The 14273-nt window shown below is 34.0% G+C and overlaps 1 long non-coding RNA gene across 1 annotated transcript in view; it reads right to left on the bottom strand.

Annotated features, from left to right (window-relative positions):
• LOC135968550 (uncharacterized) overlaps positions 1 to 14273 on the bottom strand; it is a 260016-nt gene that overhangs the window by 2593 nt on the left and 243150 nt on the right. The window lies entirely within an intron of this gene.

Genomic DNA, 14273 nt, shown 5'->3' with positions numbered 1-14273 from the left:
TATGTCCAACAGAGATGACATGAAATAAAAATTAAACAGTGTGCAGCTGGAATCAGAGTGAGGTTGAGGTCACAGTATAAATATACCTTAAGAAGTGTAGATGATACAGGTAGATCTGAGACTGAAGGAATGTGTCTCTCTTGAAGAGATGACTGCTTAGCAGTTGATATTGAATGAAATAATAATGGAGAAATTTTTTATTTAGGAGTTTAATTCATGATTTATAATAAGTTTTGTAAAGACAACATTCAAAATCTTGAATGAGTTGTTGCTATACTGCTCTGGAAAAAAGTGGTATATATTTTGGTAGTATGTGCTGGAAAGTCAGAAACTTCTAGAGTAAAATAGACTTCCCTATTTACTTTCTGTTTATATGGTTTTTTGCACATGTTAAATATAAACATTTCTATTAGGAAAATAATAGCACATATAGAAAAATTCTAATAGCCAGTCAACCTAAATGCCCATCAGTGGTAGACTGGATAAAGAAAATGTGGTATGCATACACCATGGAATACTATGCAGCCATGAAAAAGAACAAGATCATATTCTTTGCAGGAACATTGATGAATCTGGAGGCCATTATCCTTAGCAAACTAACACAGCAACAGAAAACCAAATACCACATGTTCTTACTTACAAGTGGGACTTAAAGGATAACACATGGACACATAGAGGGGAGCAGCAACACACACTGGGGCCTATTGGAAGGTGGAAGTGGAGAGGAGGGAGAGGATCAGGAAAACTAATGAGTACTGGGCTTAATACCTGGATGATACAATAATCTGTAAAACAAACCCCCATGACACACGTTTACTTAACAAACCTGCACATGTACTCCCTGAACTTAAAATAAAAGTTAAATTAAAAAAGAACATGTGTTCTAAAAAAAGAAAAATTCCAATGACCTTGAATTTTACTGTTTTACCTGTATTAGTATATTAAGAGATTCCTGATCAAATAAGTAACTGAAGCTGAAAAAATAGCTATAATTTGTCACATCTAGAAGGTTTCTTTAGCTCTATTATAGAATGGACTAATCTTTTCATGGGAAAAAATTTTATTTTAAGAGAGATTAATGCAGCCTGACTCAAGGACAGATGGAAAGATAATCTTGAGGTGATCATAATGTGAATTACTCAGAATATCTAGACCGTTTTCTTCTGTTAATCCCCTGCAATTCAAGCAAGGAGCAAGAACTATCACTTTTGGAGGGGCATTTCCCCTGGGGACAGGCCTGGAGACTACAAAAAGTGACCTGAGATCCTTGTAGCCATCCTCAGAATCAGATAGGCTCATAGTGAATGGTAAGTAGCCTGATAATGTCTTCAAAGGCCACTATATGAGACATCTTCTGAGATTTCCCGAGTATTCCAGAGAGACTGGAGCAGGAGCTAGAAGTGTCATTGGGGATAACAGTTCTGAAGATGAGAGCTGAACCAGTAAAAACCCTTGTTTCCCTTATGATGACATATATGCCTTCTCTAGGTTGATTCAGTCTGGAAAGACTAATTAGAAACCTAAATTATTTTCAAGATTTACATTTATTTGGAACTAATTTATAGCACATATTTGAAGATTAGTTATTTTATAGTTTTTTTTGGCACTGGCCAAATAAAAATACTTTGATCAACCACTCTTTCCAAAAGACTTGTACTGATCCACAAAGATTTGCTGCTATGTCTCAATGTATAATGAGTATTTTGAACTTATAGAAGAGAAAAATATCTTTTTCTCACCCATATACAAGAAAGATTAACAAGAGAAAAGCATAACACATTTATTTAACATAAGATTTACATGATAATAGGGGTTTTCAGAAATGAAGACTCAGGGAAAAATGTTTATTTTTATGACTTAGGTTTGATGAAGAATTTTATTTTTATTTTACAAACATTTTTTATTTATTTTCTCATTTAACTTTGTTTTAATGTGTCACAAATTCTGTGACAGATTTTTGGTCAAGTCGTTTTCATTAAAGAGCACTGATTTTAAAAATCTAATAACTTAAAACTGCCACATGCAAAAAAAAAAAAAAAAAAAAACAAAAAATGGCCCACAAAACATTCTCCTTTCCTTTTAAAGGTTTTATGATGCATTGTTATCATTCGCCAGTCTTTTACTATTAAATGGCCAGTTGAAACAAACAGTTTTGATTAAGACTGATCTGCAGGTATTAGGGATAATATTTATTCAGCCTTCTGAGCTTTCTGGGGAGACTTGATGAACTTGCTACCTCCCAGCAGCCTTCTTGTCCGCTACTTGGATGACACCATGACAGCTGTCTATCTTGCATCACGAACAGCCAAAGGATGCAGAGGAGGATAGTCAGAGGACTGCTGAACATGCCTGACTTGGCAGGAACCTTATCAACAAATGGCAGCATCACCAGATTTCAAGAACTTAGGGCCATTTTCCAGCTTCTTACCAGAATGGCCATCAATCTTTTCCTTCAGCTCAGCAAACTTGCAAGCAAGGTGAGCTGTGTGACAATCCAGTACAGGGGCGCTGCCAGCAGGGATTTGGCCTGGATGGTTCTGGATAATCACCTGAGCAGTAAGCCAGCTGCTTCCATTGGTGGGTCATTTTTGCTGTCACCAACAACATTGCCACAACGAACATCTTTGACAGACACATTCTTGATATTGAAGCCCACACTGTCCCCAGGAAGAGCTCCACTCAAAGCTTCATGGTGCATTTCAACAGACTTTATTTCAGTTGTAACATGGACTAGAGCAAAGGGAACACCATGCTGGGTTTGAGAACACCAGCTTCCACTCAGCCCAAAGGCACATTACCAATACCACCAATTTTCTAGACATCCTGGAAAGGCAGATGCAACTTGTCAGTTGAAGGCATTGGTTTGGATGGATGCAATGCAGAGCTTCTAGCAGTGTGGTTCCACTGCACTGCCATCTTTATAGGTGACTTTCCACCCATTGAACCAAGGCATGTGAGCACTTGGCTCCAGCATGTTGTCTCCGTTCCAACCAGAAATTGGCACAAATGCTACTATGGCAGGTTTGTAACCAATTACTGTAAGTGCTAACTTCCTTAACAATTTCCTTGTATTTCTTCTGGCTGTAGAGTGGCTCAGTGGAATCCATGTTACTAACACCAACAATTAGTTCTTTCACACTCCGTGTGTGGAAGCCAGAAGGACATGCTCACGGCTCTGCCCATTCTTGGAGATTACAGCTTCAGATTCATCTACTGTGACATATATGTGAGCAGCAACAATCAGGACTGCACAGCCAGCCTGAGATGTGGTTGTAATCATGTTTTTGATAAAGTCTCTATGTCCTGGGGCATCAGTGATAGTCATATCTGATGGTCTCCAATTTCCAGAGGGGAATATCAATGGTGATATCACACTCAGGCTCAGCTTTCAGTTTATTCAAGACCCAGGAATACTTGAAGGAGCCCTTTCCCATCTCAGCAGCCTCTTTCTCAAAATTTTCAGTGGTTCTTTTGTCAATGACACTACATTTATAGATCAGATGGCTGGTAGTGGTGGACTTCCCTGAACCTGGGGTCCAAGACAACCATGTGTACACAAATTTTATTCCTTTTCCATTGTGGCTTTTAGGGGTGGTTTTTACAATACCTGTGTTCTGGTGACAAACCTATTGCAAAAAAGCGCTATTTTTGTTTTGTTTTGAATTCAGTTCTGTATTAGAAGCCTCAAGAATGTCCATTTTGAAACTACTAAATATGCTTTTATACCTCAACTGAACATGTGACTGTGAGCAAGTAAGTCATGAAACCTCTTTGATAACAAGTCCCTGGACTGTGACCTAAGTTTTTCACCTTTGCTCCCTCCCCACCACCCCCAGGCACCTTGGATGACACAAGAAGGCTAGAGGTGGGCTGGAGTTGCTTTTCTGCCTATGTGAGATAAAGCTCTGGTGAAATATTTTTCACTGGGCAATGGGCCTTTGTTATTCATCTGGAGAACACATTGGTCATACTTCAAAATGGTATTTTTCACCTCTTCCTGCCAAAAATAAGAAGTGAGCTTTCTTGGCTTTTCAAACCTGCTGGGTTTCCGTGAAAGTATTGAGAATGCAGCCCTAAGGCATCTTTCCCTCTGAAGGAACTCTACACTTAACCCTCATCCATTCATCAACATTGCTATTTAACTGTATCTACAGGTTTATAGTTCCAGCACCTTCTGTGCCAGATCAACTGAACTCAGGTCTGCTTTTGTGAACTTGTCCATCTTTGCTGATTTCTGAAAGTTGGTTTGCCCTGCAACCTCAAGAAAATTATGTTTCCCCCAATTTATTCAGTTATTTTTTCTTATAAGTCCCCAAGTGACAACTTCAAAGCTCTTTACATGTTGGAGCTGAAACTTGAAGTATCATTTTTTTAAATGAAAATTTACATTAACTATATTTGCCACTTGTCTCTTATTAGATTATGAGTTATATTCTTTTTTTGTTGTTGTTGTTGTTGGTTGACAGTTCAAGTCTACTATATACTTGCTGATTTGCTATGTGCTTTTTCTATCAGTTATTGAGAGAGGGGTATTAAAATGAGTTATATTCTTAACAGGTACCTTATTAGAGGCAAAAGTGGCTAATATTCCTAGTAGAATTTTTAATGTACTTCTAATATTGTTCTTTAGCAACCATGACACATATACCTTACAGTAAAGGTCCTTGTACCACTATAGACATTATTTGTAGTACATTTTCAAGAACTCTACAAGAGTTAGGGGCAAGGATCAAATCTAAGCTATTCAGATTGATATAAACAGGTTTCTGTCAGACATTGACAGGTTCAGACATCATATTTCAGTCTAGACATTTCCAGCACACAGTTATATGAACTTTAATTCAGGAGATATAAAAGTATCATCAGTCTACCCAACAAAAGCGCTGTTACGAATATGATTTATGCTTACATAGAAACACTTTATTTTAATTTTTTTTTTGAGACAGAGTTCCACTCTCTCACTCACGTTGTAGTGCCGTGGTGTGATCTCAGCTCACTGCAACCTCTGCCTCTCAGGTTCAAGCAATTCTTATGACTCAGCCTCCCAAGTAGCTGGGATTACAGGCATGCACCACCATGCCCGACTAATTTTTGTATTTTTAGTAGAGACAAGGTTTTGTTATGTTGGCCAGGCTGGTCTCAAACTCCTGGTCTAAAGTGATCCACTACCTCAGCCTCCCAAAATGCTGGGATTCTAGGTGTAAGCCACTGTGCCTGGCCATAGCTACGCTTTTAGTGAGAGCTGTGGGAAGCTGAAAATTTCTAGCAGGCCTTTGGGTTGTTCAGTTCCACCATCTTTTCCAACTCATCAATTGAAAGTATAAAGTAGAAGAAGAAGTATCCAGATGTCCTTTCTTTCTTTGTATTTTTCCATGTCAGAAGAGAAGTTGAAAATCAGAGATGAGGAATCCCAGAAGCATATATTGGATATTCTTTGTATTGCTCTGACACTGATAAGAACTTATGCATTGCCTCAAGTTCCTCAGAAGACATATCAAATGGTATGGCAGAAGCATTTCTGGGATGGGTGTGGTGTAATGACCTCTGTGAACCGTCTCCCCAGTGAAATAACTATAACTGGTGAAAATTATTAAAAAAATAGTCACTGGAAACTCTCCTAAGAACATAGAGGAAATGGAGAAATATTTATTCAAGAAAATCTATAGTACTAAATCTGAGTAAGAACTATGGAAGTCTCTTATATTAAGGACATGCCTCATCTCTAGCTCAATGTGATTTAAGCCCTATTCTCAATGGGTTCAACCAAGAAAAGGAGGCTCACTTTACTCTCATCTCCCACACTAAGATAGCAGTTTTTACCTGGAAGGGACAGTTGAGTAAAGGAGGAAGAGAAGAATGAACCATGAGACATATAGAAAATGAAAAGCAAAATGATAACCATAAGTCAAACCATATTAATAACATTAGATGCAATGTTTTTAACAATCTAACCAAAGATAGGAATTGTTAGATTGTGCAAAAATCAAGATTCGACTACACACCGTCTATTGGCAGCACATTTTAGATTCAAAGGTAAAAATAGGTTGAAAGTTAAAGAATGAAAAATTTTGTATCACGCAAATAGCAATCCTAAGAGAGCTGGAGTGACTATACTAATATTATGAAAAAAAGAATTTTTTTTTTTTTTTTTTTTTTTTTTTTTTTTGAGACAGAGTCTTGTTCTTGTCGCCCAGGCTGGAGTGCAGTGGCACGATCTCGACTCACTGCAGCCTCTGACTCCTGGGTTTAAGCGATTCTCCTGCCTCAGCTTCCCAAGTCACTGGGATTACAGGTGCCTGCCACCACGCCCAGCTAATTTTTGCATTTTTAGTAGAGATGGGGTTTTGCCATGTTGGTCAGGCTGGTCTCAAACTCCTGATCTCGTGATCTGCCCACCTCAGCTTCCCCAAGTGCTAGAATTACAGGTGTGAGTCACCGCACCTGGCCCAAACAAAAGAATTTTAAAAAAGACAAAGTTACTAAAGAAGGATGTTTTATCATTAAGATGATTAATTCATCAAGAATATAATAATTATAGACATATATGTATTTAACAACAGAACCCCAAAATGCATTAAGCAAAGACTAGTAAAATTAAAGGCATGAAATGGGCAATCCAACAATAGTAATTGGAGGCTTTCATAGTCCACTTTCGATGATGGATAGAGTGACTATTTAGAAGACCAACGAGAATGCAGAACCCTTTAAACCAATTAAAACAAATGGACATCTACAGAACACTTAAATTTGCTGAATATACATTGTCAAGCATACATGGAGCATTCTCCGGAATAGTAAACATACTGGGCTAAGAAATATGTGTCAGGAAATTTAACACTGTTGAAATCATAGGAAGTATGTTCTCCTAACAAAATAGAATTAAGGTAGAACAATAAAAGGAACTTCAGGAAACTCACAAATATGTGGATATTAAACAGGGTGCTCCTAAATAATCAATGAGTAAAAGAAGACATTACCAGGGAAATTAGAAAGCACTTTGAGATGAAAAAAATGAAAACACAACATGCTAAAATTTGTGGCATACAGCTAAAACAATGCTTAGAGTAAAATTTAGTTGTGTAAATGCCTGTATTTAAAAAAGAAGAAAAACTTTAAATCAATTACCTAAACTTTCACCTTGAGAAACCAGAAAAAAAGGTCAAACTAAATCCAAATCAAACAGAACAAAGAAAATAATAAAGATTATAGTAGACATAAATAAAATAGAGAAAAAAATACAGAAAATGAACAAAACCAAAAGATTTTTTTAAAAAATCAACAAAATTGACAAACATTTAGCTATTAGGATCATGCTAATAACAGAGAAGACTCAAATTGCTAAATCAGGAATGAATAGTTGACATTACTAATGCCTTTACAGAAATAAGTATGACTATAAGGAAATACTATGAAGAACTGTATGCCAGTAAATCTATGATACAATTACCATGTTCCTAAAAAGTTACATTCAAAACTGACTCACTAAGAAATTGAAAATCTAAACAGACTTATAATAAGCAAGGAAACTTAATTAGGAATTTTAAAATGTCTACAAACAACATTTCCATTTCAGGTAGCTTCACTGGCGATTTTTATCAAACATTTAAAAATTAGTACCAATCCTTTACAAACTCTTCTGAATATGGAAAAGGAAGAAACACTTATGACCTTATTCTATGCAGTCAGTATTGCCCTGATACCATAATCAGACAAGGCAACTCAGGTATACTGTACCAGTATTTTTTGTGATTATTGACACAAAAATCTCTTCTGAAATATTTACAAACTGAATCCAGCAACACATACAAAAAAAAAAAAAAAAAATTCACACCATGCCCAAATGGAATTTATCTCAGGTTGAATTAACACATGAAAATTAAGTAATGTAACATGCCCTATTACTAGAATAAAGGACAGAAATCATGATAATGTCAATAGGTAATTTTTTAAAACAAAATCCTATGTACTTCTATTGCTCTAGCCAGAGCAAGAAGGCTAGCGGTAGTAGTAAAAGACTCAACTGGAAAGGAAGAAATAAATTACCTCTACTTAAGCAACATGGACCTTGTACATAGCAAGTCTTAAGGACTCCACTAAAAAACTATTAGAACTAGTAAACAATTTCAACAAGGTTTCAGGATACAAGACCAATAGATGAAAATCAACTGTGTTTCTACATACTGGCAAGGAACAATCTGAAAATAACATTAAGAAAACAATTTCATCTACAACAGCATCAAAAAGAATAAAATATTTAGAAATATGTTTAAAGAAATGTAAAATATATATTCAGAAAACTATAACATCATTGGAAGAAATTATAAGTTCTAAAGGAATAGAAAAATATTCCACATTTATAGATTAGAGGACTTAATATGTTAACATGACAATATTACTCTCCATGATGGTCTACAGATTTAACACAATCTCTATAAAAATCTCAGCTTTTTTTTTTTTGCCTAAGTGTAAAAACATTCTGAAATTCAAGTAAAATTTCAAGGGACCCAGAATATCCAAAATAATGTTGGAAAAAGAATAAAGTTATAGGAATCACATTCATGATTTCAAAACACTCTACAAAGTTAAAATAATCAAGTCAGCGTGGTACTGGCCTAATGATAGATATATCAATCAATGGAACAGAATTTTGAATCCAGAAATAAATCCTTATCTATATGGTCAACTGATTTTAAACAAGAATGTCAAATTGTTTAGTGGAGAGATTTTTTTTCAGTTATTTGTGCTAGAACTACTGAAAATCCACATGCAAAAGAATGAAGATGAACCCATTTTATTACACCATACACAGCATTAACTGAAATTAATCACAGACCTACATTATAGCTAAAACTATAAACATTTTATAAAGTAAATCTTCATGACTTTTAGTTAGGTAATGACTTCTTAGATATAACACTGAAAGTGCAACAACCAAAGGGGAAAAAACCCAGGTAAATTGGTTTTTGTCAAACTAAAAACTTCTGCACCACAAAAAATATTAAAGTGAGAAAAATGTAAATTACTTATCTAATAAGAGATTTGTATCCAGAATATATTTAGAATTCTTACAACTCAACAATAAAAAGACAAATACACAATTAAAAGTAAACAAAGGATACGAATAGGTATTTCTGTAAAGAAGATACACAAATTGGCAAAAAACATCTGAAAAGATGTTCAACAACGTTGGTCATTAGGGAATGCAAGTCAAAAACCACAATGAAATGCCACTCCTTACCCACCAGGATAGTTATAATTACATAGGTAGACAATAACTAGTGTAAGAGAGAATGTGAAGAAATGGGAACACTTGTATATTGTTGGTGGGGATGTAAAATTGTGCAACTGCTTTGCAAAATTTTTTGATAGTTCTGTAAAATGTTAAACATAGAGTTACCATGACACTCAGCAACTTCACTTCCAGGTATAAAACCAAGAGAATTAAAAAACATACACATTTATATAAAATCTTGTCTATAAATATCTATAGTACTATTATTTGTAATTGTCAAAAAGTGGTAACAATGCAAATGCTTATCAATTTATGCATGGATAGATAAAATGTGATATATCCATAAAATGAAATACTATTTGCCACAAAAAGGAATGAAATACTGACTTAAGCTACAACATTTATGAACCTTGAAGACATGCTAAGTAAAAAAAGACTATCACTAAACTTCACAATTTATGATTCCATTATATAAAGTGTCTGGAATAGTCAAACCTCTAGAAACAGGAACTCATTAACTAAGGATGGAGGATAGAATAAGAGTGATTGCTAATGGGTATGCAGTTTCATTTGGGGGTGATAAAAGATGTTCTAAAATTAGATTATGGTAATGGTTCCACAACTCTGTGCATATACTAAGAAAACATTGAATTGTACATTTTCAATGGGTAAATTGTATGGCCTTTGAATTACATCTCAATAAAGATTTTTAAAAGATGGCATTGCAATATTTCAACTAATTTGACTTGGAACAATTTCTAGTAGATTGCCGGACCAAATTACAACAAATACTGAAAAGTTATGCCTGAATGGAGGAAGCAGCATTGGAAAGTTCATATTTGGTTCATGGCTCTGAAAATAAAATTCTGCTTTCAAATTTATTACAAGTTAACATCTGTCTCTGCCTATAAATGTCAATGAAAAGTTGTGGTCAGTTTTAAAATCAAATTTACTCACTGGTCTTCCTCCAAAAGTGGCTAGCCTGTCAGTGGCCAAAAATCACCCTGCGTTTAGTTTCATGAAAGGGCAGAGAAAAGTCATGATAAATTCAAAGAGTTCTTTGCTTCCAGGGTTAATGTCACTTCATACGTTATTCCAAAGAATGGCAAGCTTGCAATGCATCTTTAATGGCAACTGTTCACGTGAAAGAAAAGAGAAAATATGTGAATTATGTAAATAATATAATTCCCAAATGAGTTGCTTCTATTTGAGTCCTTTTTGTTTTTCCATAGAATGCTCAATTCAGAATATCATAGTATTAGCCAAATGCAGTTAGGGTCCAAACAAGTTCATTGCTCTTCTGTTATAGATTTCAGTTTTTATATATTATTATAATTTGTATTCTTCAAGAAAAAAGAACTATTATCCGAACATAGTTTTGTTTTTGAAGTGAATTTGAAGAGTCATTAATTGGACTTTAAGATAAATCAATTTGAAAGGACAATATGGGATATAGAAATACATCTTGAAAAGTGATTAATGACATGGAGGGAAATGATAAATAGCATGTTTCCTTGGAAATGGATTGTAAACTGGATGTCTGAATGATATTGTGCAGCAGCACTTCACAGCCTTGCCACCTAAGACTCAATTTTTCTACTATTAGAAATACAGCTGTTATATGTCTTCTGCATCTGCAAGAAAAAAAAGGAATGTTCACTTTCTTCTTGGTTATTTATATCTACTTTTTTTTTAAGTCAATGCCTTTATTGCCCTTTATTTGGCAAGATATTCCAGTGACCAACAGATAGGTTGAATAGATAAGAAAGATGGAAATATTGTACCTGAAAGTAGTAGGTAAATGAAGGAAGACAGCAACCAAAAATATGCTTCTGTTCCTAAATGCTGTGAGTTAATTCTTATTACTTCTTATAGATTCGTATAAAATAGCTCTTCCCCATTTGACGATTGTCAGCAAACCTAGGTTTAAAGTCAAATAAGAGGATTCAGAAATTCATAAGTAGATATAAATGTAGAAAGAATCAAGGTCGGGGTCGTCTTCCTTCCCCAATAATACTAAATTTATGTATTTGGATTTACGTTGGTCAAGGAAAGGTAAACTCAGAATAATAATTTTTATTTACTTATATGTTAGATGGACTTTCCCAAATCAACTAAATTTGCTATTGAATTTTCTGTATTTGTTATCTCTCAAAAATAACCATGTAAAACTAAAATAAAACAAAAAGTAGATACAATGTTTTCCTTTTTTGTATTTGTTTTTGCATAATTCAACAGGCTGGCATGTATTTGAGAGGGAAGCAAACAACAGAGGAAACTTTATGGCAGTAAGAAGGCACTAAATCAGGTATTTTCTAGGTTGATAGATCAACTTTTTTTTTTTAATCAGAGCCAACAAGATTCATATATTCAATGAACAAGAACTTTGGCCAACAAGTGTGCTATTCATTCTTTGTATAAACTGACTATGAAAGTGCCACGGGTATCAGTTTGAGATTACAAATAAATTTGAGTGGGCAAATTCACAAATACAGAATGAAGTACAAAGTAAAAAACACATTATACATTTAGAAGGTTACACATCAGGAAATAGTTTCTTTCGCTACCTTCACTTCCATTAAAATGCATTATATAAAGCTTTATTTATGGAGAAAGGGACATTTAATTATTTTTCTAAAAACAACACGTGAATGCTCATGAATAGGGCAATCTACAGAATCAATGTGATAATTTCTGAAATAATTATAGAAAAATCTTTCTGATATATGCCTCTTCCCCAATTAAATTTGTTGACTGTAAAGGCAAGGTGATGCAAACTAATAACTATGATGCTGGACTTTTGAAATTCTGTATTATTTCTAAAATGTCATTTACAAAAAAAAAGAAAAAGACAAGAAAAACTGCCAATATTGCACTCCTGTAGTGACTGAAAGAGCTTTGGAGTCAGACCCACTAAAGTTTAAAACTAATCCCTCAGGCACTAGATTCTTTAACCTTGAAGGTGTTAGTGTAACCACATTGAATCTGGATGCTTCATCTCTAAAACTGGGATAATAATACTGTCTGCTTCATATGCTGGTTGTAAGAATGAAACTTTTTGAAAACTTACCTTCATCATTTCAATTATTACTAAATTCTGTTTTTCAAAAGCATTCAATCAAGTATAAATAAAAATACTTATTAACTTTGTATTATTTCTACAACCATACCCAGTAATCTCAAAAAATGTGGAATTCAACATATATTGAAAGAACGTTATTTAACTTTAAAGGTAGAAAGATTATAGCAATTAACTTTATTAGAGTTTGAATATTATATGTTTATTCAATAATTGACTTATAACTAGAGATAGTTTTAAAATTGGGTATACATAGATTGTAACATAAGACACATCACACAAACTTCTTGCATTTAGGAACACTAGATAGATAGCACTACAGCACTATGCTTGGGGGCCAATTTAAAAGGCAAAATTGCCAATAAAAAGCATTAAAATGTGAAAAAGGTGTCACTAAGTAGACCAAGAAAAGGACACTTGTATACAGTATGATGGCTGAAACATAAAGACAGAGCATCACCTTGTTTCCCCTCAGCTGAGAATGTATATGTCAGGTCATTCAGTTTTTTGCGACCCTGCATTTGTCCACACATGACCATGAAAATGCCCTGTCATTTTGAGAGTACAAATACATTTTAGCAAGTGGACAAATTCATAAATATAGACTCTGCAAATAACGAAGATCAGCTGTAGATAGTCCGCCTCAGAATGGAGCTCAAAAATAACCATATAAAACTAAAATAATAATCTCCCATACTGTGATTTTGAGTATATAATATTGTAGAACTTTTTATTAGATTTATTGAACTTTTATTTTCATAGGAATGACTTTGTATTTCTAATTGAAAAATGAAGCTGTTTTTTTCTTTGTGTCTTATTTTGTCAAAATATAATACTTTATTCTTTTAGAAGATAGTTTTGTAGGTTTGACAAACACATACAGTACAGTCATGAGAATGCCATCAAAATCAAAATATAAAATAATTCCCACACATCAAAAATCTCCCCATAGTCCTTAGTCATCCTGTCCTCCAAGTTGTCTCTGGCAACTGATTTATGTCCCTATAATTATTCCTGTGCCAGAATATCATATAAATTGAATCATACAGTATAAACCCTTTGAATCTGCCTTCTTTCACTTAGCGTGATGCACTTGAGATTTATTCATATTGTTATGTGTATTAGCAAATTTTTTATTCTTTTTTGCTAAGTAGTATTTCATGATATGAATAGGCACATTTTATTTATCCATTCTTTACACAAAGAAAATTTTGTTTCCAGTTTTTGGTGATAATAGTTAATGCTGTTATGAGCATTAATGTGCAGAATGTGTGAATGTGTTTTTATTTCTCTAGCATAAATAGGAGTAGGATTGTCAGATCCTATAATAAGTGTATGTTAATTTTATCAGAAACTGACGAACAGTTTTCTAAGGTGGGTGTACCATTTTGTATTCCCATCAGCAATGTAAAAAATCTAAACATCTTTGCCAGCACCTGGTATTGCCAGTTTTTGTTTGTTTGTTTGTTAATATTGCTGTTCTAATAGATGAGTTATGGTATCTCATTGTGGGTTCAATTTGCACTTCTCTAATACCTATTGAGATTGATTATGTTTTCATAGGCTTATTTTCCATTGATATATCTTTTTTATGAACTGTCTATACAAATCATTGTCCTATTTTTAAACTGAAATGTTGTTTTATTATTGAGTTTAGAGTTATTTACATATTCTGACTACAAGTCCATTATCAAATATATGAATTGCAAGTATTTTCTACCAGTCTATGGCTTATCTTTTTGTTCTCTTAATAGGGTCTTTTGAAAAACAGAAGTTTTGCATTTTGACAAAGTCCAACTTACCACTTTTTCCTTAATGGCTTGTGCTGTTAGTGTGGTATCTAACAAAGTTTTGCCTAACTGAAGGTCTCAAATATTTTTTCCTATATTTTTTTCTAGCCAGTTTATGGTTTTTGATTTTCATTTTAGAGCTATGATCCTTTTGAATTGATACTTGTGTATG

This window comes from Macaca fascicularis, chromosome 1, assembly GCF_037993035.2.
Source record: "Macaca fascicularis isolate 582-1 chromosome 1, T2T-MFA8v1.1".
NCBI classification, from domain to species: Eukaryota; Metazoa; Chordata; class Mammalia; order Primates; family Cercopithecidae; genus Macaca; species Macaca fascicularis.
This window is presented reverse-complemented; position numbering and strand designations above follow the sequence as displayed.